Here is a 10,058-nt window from a genome sequence, read left to right as displayed (position 1 = left end):
GGGCAGATATAAAAATGGCCATTTTTGTATGCTAAATATCTCAATTTTTTATACATTTTCTTAAGCAGTAATGCATATCTATATTCTTACATTCATTGTTTGCATGATTTAGAATTTAAGAGTGTAACTGTCTTTTTTTGTTATTATATGTCATGTTCAGTTTTGCACCTGTTCAGACTGCATTTTGGGAGTGCCATCAGTCTTTTTTGTCTAGATTGGAGATCAGTGTCGCATGCAATAAGAGTGATTGACAGATCAAGGTCAGTCAGTCGCTGCTATCGGGATCTAGCAAATATTAATTAACCTTTTAGAGAGCCTGAAGGCGTTTTACTGGAGTTTCCCTTTAAGCACTTTCTGTGATAAGAAAAAAAATCTGTATATATTTTTATAATATATTAATTGCACGTCCTGCACATCTTCATCCTGCACAGAAAGTATTTGTATATATTTTTTTGTTACATTTGTTCTATATGAAGGAGGAGAGTGACCGGCCGCACACAAAGCCTCAAAAGGAAGTGGGAGGATTGATCATCGCAACCAATCAGAAGCCAGTTTTCATTTTTTTAAGCTGCCTGGGGTATTAAAAGTTAGTTTCTGATTGGCTGCTATGGGCAGGAGGATCTTCTGATCAATGAGGTCTTTGGCGGCTGAGCGGTCTTGCTAGCGGAGTGCTGCCATCTACTAAAATGAGATGAGTGAACTATGCGCCTTTTGTTATGTCAGCTTTTGATTGTTTTGTGTATTTCTCTTACATTTTCATGTTTTTTTAAATTAAAAATGTCAATTCTAAGGGTATGTGCACATGACGTCTTTTACAGGGGCGTTGGCTATGAAACCTGCCTGAAAAAGTGCCAAGAAAACGCTCAAAAGAATGAACAGATACATTTATATGTAAAAATGGCTTCAGACTTTTGAGTGTCTTTTAAGTGCTTCAGGTTTCCAAAGAAGCCAGAACGGCACCCAGGAAATAGCTAAAAAAGATGTATTTCCACAAGCGTCTTCTTGAAAAACTTGCCTTAAAAAAACGTTGTGGACACGTATACTTAGACTGTAGCCACAAATTCGCAGACCATTTGGGTGCATGTTTGTGGTGATATCCGATATGTAAAAATCAGCATGAATCATGTAAATGAAGAAGGGAAAGTGGGAGGGATCATGATTTTTTTTTTATTTATTTAATAAAATTAAGATTAAACTGAAGCAGAATTTGTGTTTTGATTTCAGTCATTACTTGTTTGTAACCTAAAAGTTTTGGACCTCATCTCCAAAAACTGTTCTTGTGGGCCATGTAAAAAAATCAGGGCTCAGCTTCCATTTTCTAGGATAAAAGCTGCACAGTGATTGGTTGTGATGGGGATGGCCAGCCCCCGAGGGGCAACTTAATGGATAAATGAAGAACTGGCAACCCTGATGAATAAAGGTTTTGTACCAAACACCTGAAGAAGTAAATACCGTAGTAGGAAAGAACTGGGTTCTCCGAAGGTCCTAATTTTGAAGATCCAACCAGGTTGGGGCACGAGTTGCATAAACCCCCCACTTTTTAGAATTGTCCAAGGTTGTAATTGTGTTTTGGGAAGCTGGTTGGGGACTATATTTCCTGGATGACTAGTCCGTGGCTGGTCCTACCTGGCTTCTTCTCACCATGCTCCCCTAGACTGTTAGGTCTCTTCCTACACACAAAGGAAGAGACTTGTCAATCTAGGGGACCTGAGAGAAATGGCCAGGGACCAGCATCGGACTAGTCATCCAAGATGACTTATGCAGAAAGGTATATTTTCCATGAATCGTGGCAGTATTTACACGGCTGTAATAATGCAGACTCACGTAGGTTAATGTTGCTCGTGGTCCAGACAGTGTGACTGCAGCTTAGCAAGGGACAAGGGGCCCCTATACTGTCCCTCACACTAGGGGACACTAGGCTATCCCTGACCTCCGGATTACCCCTCAAGGTGGAGACGCCGGAGTCCCATGCCTTACTATTCTCCCGACCAGATCTAATCTGTTACCCCCCACCCAGGAAAGAAAGGGGCAGGAATGAGATGGAAAAACAAATTAAGACAGACAGAAGAAAACTAAAACGCACACACAGTGCAAACTCACAGGAATAAACAGTAAGAGCCTAAGGAGAAAATCTAGAGCAGGAAGGCAGCAACAAAAAGCCAACACCACAACCGATCATAGCAATAATGCACAAGAACCACCAGTAAGTTTGGGTCACAACACCTCACAAGACCAGTATAGGTAAGTTATAGCTGGCATTAATGGAATAATCCATCCAGCATATATAGGAGGGGAGTGAATGTGACTGGCTCCCCCCCAGCATATGATCAAAGAGATTAACAAGCAGCGCAGCAGAGATTAACTCTTGCTAGCCTGCCTATGTCTGTGTGTTGACGCCTGCGTCTCCCTGCGCTGATCACAGACATCCGAGAACGTAGCAAGCAGAGTTCCAGAATCTGTAGTCTCCACAGATCTCGCTGCCGCCATGACAGTTGGCGATGCCTGCAAAAATCTCCTTGTGACATTCCCATTACCATCTCACATCTTCAAACCCTATTTAATTATAATGCCTGTCATTGGGGTTCAGTCACGTTCTTCAAGAATTGCTAACATCAAAAATAAAAGGAACCTTGACAGAACCCAAGGAACACAAAACGGTGAACACAACACCTTACATTATACCAAATCCCAACACATGGAGCGATAGTTTTAAAGGGAAGTAAAAGTCACTCTGCCATACTCCTAAATGAAAAGTATCACCCCGGACTATGCAGGAACGTTCTGAATTACATCCATATAACACAAACATATTAAAATGCAGAGATCGAGAAAACTGAAATATAGGCTTGGAAACAAGGAAATTTCGGTATTGTATCAACTTCACAAACCTCCCAATGGAGCTGTTGCATTTTCAGAGAAAGTCCTTCAATCCCACAAAATAGGCAACTGAAATAGCAAATACACACCACACTTCAACATTGGATGGAGCTGGAATGAAGGCTCACCGCCTAATACAAATGAGAGATTGTGTGAATTGGTTCTGCCAAGTGTGCAGCCCGACCCAGGGTTTCACCCTACAAGTGACTGTAAAGGCCCCGTTACACACAACGATATATCGCTGGGGTCACGGATTCCATGACGCACATCCGGCATCGTAAGCGACGTCGTTGCGTGTGACAGCAAGGAACGACCGTTAACGATGGAAAATACCTTATCGTCCATCATTGACGCGTCGTTCCTTTTCAAAAAATCGTTGATTGTTGATCTCGCAGGTTGTTCGTCGTTCCCGAGGCAGCACACATCGCTACGTGTGACACCTGTGACACCTCAGGAACGACGAACTGCAGCTTACCTGCGGCTGTCGGAAATGCGGAAGGAAGGAGGTGGGCGGAATGTTACGTTCCGCTCATCTCCCCCCCTGCGCTTCTATTGGGCGGCCGCTTAGTGACGCCGCTGTGACACCGCACAAACCGCCCCCCTTAGAAAGGAGGCGGTTCGCCGGCAACAGCGACGTCGCTAGGCAGGTAAGTCCGTGTGACGGCTCCAAACGATATTGTACGCCACGGACAGCGATTTGCCCGTAACGCACAAACGACGGGGGCGGGTATGCTTGCTAGCGATATCGCTGTGTGTAACACCCCCTTAAGACTCATACTGTTTGCAACTGATCCAGTGCTGAACACACAGTATCACAGGTCAGTGGTGGACATATCATTGGCACAACATGGGCAGTCGTACAGGAGCTCAAGAGGAGAGGGGCTCCAAATGCACCTCCAACATAGGTAGAACTGTGCATTATGATGAGTTATTGAACTGCAAAGGACCCATGTACTGTTCTTGCAGAGGGGCTCTCTTCTGTCTGTGTCCGTCAATGTCCCAAATGGTAGCCTTAGGTACATCACCTCAGTACACAGTATCCAAACTGATAGCATTAAATGCATCTACAGATCAGAAGACTGTCGCGTGTAAAAAGAGTTTAGATGCATAGCCAGTGGCCTAACTTGAACCTTGTGGGCTCCAATGTAAAATCCCCAACAGGGTCCCAACTATGGCAGGCTTTTAATGCCAATAGTCTTGTAATAAGGGCCAAAGGAACCATTAGGGCCCCTAAGACCCCAGGGCCTGGGTGTGATTGCCACCTCTGCCCCTGTTCACAGCTCTGCAAACAGTATGCAAGTTGACAGGCCCCAATATAGAGTTGACTAAAGTTGGCCAAGTCTATCAATGTTGCTTTGATCAGCCAAGACTTGGGACTCCCAATTCTTCATTGGCAGATGATGTCAGGGGAGATAAGGATCAGAATGTTGGATTTCCAACCACAGATACTTTTGTTCTCCATGAGATAAGGTGCTGCGAGAGAAGTGCAAGACTATGCTCAGCTTCACTGTGTATGAGCGAGTCTGGGGAGATAGCAGTGGACCACACCATCGTTCAGTCGTCAGACATCTAGAGTGTATGGGGAGCTTTACATATATCGACTAAGCCAACAGCATCAAATGTTATCAGCTTAGATAATGTCTCAGCATCTAGTGTCACACATGATAGACTTCATCTACAACATGCAGCCTTTTTTGACGTACATAATAAGTAAATCTGTTATGCATTAGTAAGTCAAGCCCCATTTTACTAAACCCTGTCCACTTTTTTGTAAAAAGTGTCAAAGCCACATTTTATCATCACCTGTTTGCTAGAAAACTTGTGGCAAAAAGTCACAAGAGGTATTTGTGACAAATTATGTAACTTTTTACCCTTTGTGTTGGCTCCGACAATTTTACAAAAATTGGGCAAAGATTTCTAAACCTTTTTCTTGGCTGAACTCTATGCCATCTCATGACTGCCATACACTTTATATTCTGTTGCATGGACATCCCAAAGAGGCTCCATATTTATGAAAAGGCCACCTCTTAATACATTTTATTTTTCCAGCGGGGCTTTAGGTTCCAGACTTTTGTAAGAAATGCCAGTCTTGATAAATTTGCCACCATAGTATGAAAATTATAAAACATTATATTCAGCCTTGTGCCAGACGATCAGATGCCAGAATAGCGATGAGATTGCACAAATAATTGTCGCACCCAGGGATATGGGGTACTCTGTTTCGGGCAGCGTCTCTCTTGGGAATGTCACGGTGGTGGCCGTTACCCGGTTCCATGCACTGGGCCCTTTTTGTAATGGGGATATTTACAGTGGATATTGGAATAGAGTTTATTCGTGACGCCACTTGTGGTGTTGCGGCTATATGTAGGGAGCCGCCGCTGCAGAATGTCTCTACTAGGGCTGATGGTAGGAGCAGCTAGTATCGTAGTCCCTCCACAAATAGGGTATTGCCCCAGCGGGTGTATGGTGCGGTGGGCGTTGGAAGCAGGAGTCCAGACAGGTATTCAGTGCAACTGGATTACTCACTTTGGCATGTTAACTGGTTGCCCGAGGCCGACTGGTTTCACCTATAGGTCCCCTTCGTCCCAGTGCCAGTCTGGTTCTCTGGTACCTTCTTCCCCTGCACCTGCCTCTAGTAAGTGGGTCCCCATGGTATGGAACACTGGGGGTCCCCGGTCTGTGGTTTGTCCACTTCTGTCCGCCTGATGGTAGCGTGAACCCTGTGGGATTGGAGTCTCTGGCCCTGTCCCCGGTTCTCCCTTTGCTACTGAGTCTTCGGATTCTTTAGGGTCAGCAAGGTCCTTGACGGTCCCCTCGCTGTGCAGGTTTTAACAGGTCGGCTTGAAGCTCTTTCCTGTACTAGGGTCCTGTACCCTGTCGGTGCGTAGTTCCGGGATTACTCCACTGGCAACCACCTCTCCTGGGTACCAGGTCACCGTCAACCCGAGTCAGGACGTTGCTCAGTCACACCTTCACTCTCTACTGTCAACTCACACACTGACTACTCTCCACAGTCTGCCCCTCCCACCTGGTCAACTAGTGGACTCGAGTGGCTCCACCTCTAGGCGGCCATCCATTGACTCCACACTAGCTAAGTACCATTGTATGGGGGATTGTTGGGGAAAACTGGGATTACCTGGGTTTTGGTGGCACTGGAGCTCTGGGCCCCTAAGGGGGTAGGCCCTGCATCCTTTTGGGGATGCAGAACCTTGTAGCACCCTGGGGCGCTATAGAATCATGTAGCAGTTTTTGTTGTGTTTTTAATTTTATCCTTTTTTTTTAAGTTTTATGTATGGCCTTTTTTCCCCTCTATGCTCCTCCATAAGACTTAAATGCTTTGAAAATAGCAAAGAAAGCCTTGGGAAACTTTAGCAAACTGCAAGGAAAAATCCTTGGACTTATGTTAGCTATGACGTAATGGCAAAATAACTTCTATTGTGCAGTGCGGAGCTGTGATTGGCCCACGTCGCTCTCCTGATATCAAGATGTGACTACTCTCCGCCGGTGACTCACAAGCTGTGAACTTTATCACAGAGGATTGTTAACAACTCCTCCTCCCCCTCCTCCCCCTCCTTCCCCTCCTCGTCCTCCCCCTCCTATTTGCTGTCCTCTCCCTAGAGCTTTGCCTTCTGTAAGATTATTTTAGGAATGTTCTGCAAAGAGACAGGGCTGAAAAGTGATTTCTATATAAACATCCGCTGTAGTTAACAGGATGCCTGCATAGAACAGAGAATTTCTATGCACGGTCATGTGCTGTGATTGCACAATGGACGCGCTACACTTATCATTGCTTACAACTACAGATATCCGCAGCTGAGCCATGCAATTATTGTTAGTGATATACTGACCAGGACTTTAGCTCAATAACCCATAGCCCAAACCATTCCAGGGGATACATTTACAGATGAGAGATTCGATCTGACGCAAATCTAATTCATGTTGACTTTTTAGGAATTTGCCGAATTTCGTGAAAATGAAATATTTGCAAGAATTTCCTGTTTTACAAATTACAAAAGATTGCATCAGCTAGAGAAAGCTCATAAGACCTTTCCCTTCATTCATTACCTTCATTGCAGCTATCACATCACATGGTGTAACACAGCCAATAATAAGAGATTATCATAGTCTGTATAAAAGTCAAGGCTTGGAATGAAGCAGCCATTTAATGGTGAATCTGAATAGTGAGAAGACATCACATATAACTTTTTAAATGAAGAGATAGGAAAAGAAAGAAACACTGAATAAACATTGCAGAGTGTATGTAACAGGACAGCAGTGAACAACTACCATCCGTTTACACATGAATATCTTGACATTAATAAGGGAGTGTTCTCTTAATAAGCTATGATACATTTCTACATTTCTTGAAGTGTTTTCCTGACTACTTCTTTGTCTACCAATTCCATCATTGTCTCCAACTCTCTGGTAATGAATGGTGTCACACGCAGTTTTGCACAAACTTTGCCGACTGTCATGGCGGCATTGGGCTCTGTTCAGATTGTAGATTCTGACACTTCGCCCAGTGGTTTGTCTGGTGTCTGGGATCAACACAGGCAGACTCGGGCGTCAACCTGCTGTGTGCTGATTCATAGGCAGGCTAGCAAGAATTAATCTCTGTTAGTCTGCTTGCTCCTTTAATCACATGTTGTAGGGAGACCTATCACATCTCCTTCCCTCCTATTTATACTGTTTGAATCCTTCTACCAATGCCAGCTATAGTTTACTCTGTGTTGGTCTGTAAGGTGTAATGTTCCAGACTTTCTCTGGTGAAAGTTGCGTTCAGTGGAGCTTTTTGCTTGGTGCGGATGTGAAGTGGGCCTCTGTTGTTTTGTACTTCTTTCCTGTTCTAGTTTAACTCGTGAATCTCTTTTTACTCTATCCTGCATGTATAGTTGCTGTGTGACAGAGTTTTGGTTTTTCCCTCGTCTGTCTTTATCTGTGGTTTCAACACACTCCTGTCTTGTTCCTCCCTCAGGGAAAGAGGATGGGAAATTAGATAAGGACTGATTAGAAGCAGGGCCAGGAAGGCGATTCAGACCTCTCCACCATTAGGAGTATCCCTGAAAATAGAGATAGCATAAGGCCCCTAGCTTGAGGGACAACTTAGGAGCTCCGATTCCCTACTATCCCAAAGTCATCATAACAAGTAGCATGTAGACCCTCAACTAGCAGCAGCTACTTCATGGACTCAACCCAGGGGGCTTCTACAGCAAGATCCCTGCATTGGAGGCGAATGGGTGACTACTACCAGCGTGTCCTGGGACCTGCTATGCTAATTCCTTTTCTCTTGATCCCTTTTCTCTTATAGGAGGCTGCGGATCTTCTCTGTGAAGCCTCCAGCAGTCATCCCCCATCACCTTCATGTGCCGTCTACCTTGCTTTCGTCGTTCCTTCTCCTTGATATCCTGGTAAAAGCTTTTGCCTTGTTCTTCGATAACAGCACCAAGATTTTCCAGAAAGTTGTCCAAATGAGAATGTAAAAACATATAACGTTAAATTCATCAGACAACCCAAGGGTTAGAGACGTTTCCACATGTTCTTCATGATGGACCCAATTTTTGGATCTTTGTTGTCAACTAGATAATCTCTTTACAACTTCTTTAAAAAAAATCTAAGCCCTTCCCATACCTGTCTACCCTTGCTGTGCCCACCTTTCCTGTTCATACCTGCCTGGTCAGCCTACCTCAGTCACTCTACCTGTACCCGTCTATACCTGAGTCTGTCACATGTCCTGGGGTCAGATGCCACAGTCCTGGTCACTGCCCTGGCAGTGGTACCTGGTGTCCTTCTCATGGTGGGTGCTTAGTTAAGCCCCTCCCAGTAAGGGGTAAACCCCGGTTCCCCCCGTAGTCTAGTGGGTCCACTAATCCCGCTCACAGCCTCTACACCAGCCATGAGCGTTACAGTCCTGTTTAACTCCTTCAACAATTCATCTATTCTCATTTCTTTAGATACACTCCTGATTTTGTGGCTCCCGGTGTGTCCTTCTCTCCTTGCTTGCCGCCCAGCATAGCCCGCTGTCCAGGACCTCGTTGTTGTGCCATCGCCCTTGGTATGTGTTCAACTTGACAGGCAGGTTAATGGATTCATCTCACCGGGTGAGCCCTAACACCAATCATCACAATCAGACAGACTTAAGGCTGCTTTACACGCAGCGACATCGCTAGCGATCGCACCCGCCCCCGTCGTTCGTGCGTCACGGGCAAATCGCTGCCCGTGGCGAACGATATCGCAGGTACACATCACACGTACTTACCTTCCTAACGATGTCGCTGTGGCCGGTGAACAACCTCTTCTTTAAGGGGGAGGTTCGTGTGGCGTTACAGCAACGTCACACAGCGTCCCACCAATAGAAGCGGAGGGGCGGAGAGCAGCCGCATTAACGACACGCCCACCTTGTTGCCGGAGGAAGCAGGAACGCTGTTGTTCGTCGTTCCCGGGGTGTCACACGTAGCGATGTGTGCTGCCTCAGGAACAACGAACAACCTGCGTCCTGAACCAACAACGATATTTGGGAAATTAGAAAAACAAAGACCTACTTGGTACCTGGAAATCACATGTGATTGCAGTTAGTGGTTAAACATACATAGTTAAAATCCAATTAAATGAGACAGAGAAAAGAAGGTCACAGGGAGGGAGACAGGCTACCCCTTAATTTCTGTGCGGGGAACAGGATAGTTTAATTATATCCCAGATGGCCATATAAATAACTAGAGAAACATAGGTATATCCCCTAAGATAGTAGAGTAATGGAGTGCTTATACATGAAAAGTAACCAACAGGATAAGGTCCAAATCAGGGCCTGCACACAATAGTATGTAACACCACCAGCAAGTACATAGTATAATCTCAAATAAATAAAAATTAAAAAAAATTCATTCAATGGTGGAAATTGGCACCTGAAGGACCTACCTGTGGTATGTATAGCACCCGAGGAGGGTTGAAGCACCTGCGAAACACGTGTCGGGACCGGGTCCACATGTGAGGCTGACAGACTCCCCTCCTCGGGTGCTATACATACCACAGGTAGGTCCTGAGGTGCCAATCTCCACCATTGCATGAATTTTTTTTTTTCTTTATTTGAGATTATGTTATGTACTTGCTGGTGGTGTTACATACTATTGTGTTCAGGCCCTGATTTGGACCTTATCCTGTTGGTTACTTTTCATGTATAAGCACTC

Source organism: Anomaloglossus baeobatrachus, chromosome 10, assembly GCF_048569485.1.
Source record: "Anomaloglossus baeobatrachus isolate aAnoBae1 chromosome 10, aAnoBae1.hap1, whole genome shotgun sequence".
NCBI classification, from domain to species: Eukaryota; Metazoa; Chordata; class Amphibia; order Anura; family Aromobatidae; genus Anomaloglossus; species Anomaloglossus baeobatrachus.
Note: the sequence above shows the minus strand (reverse complement) of the source record.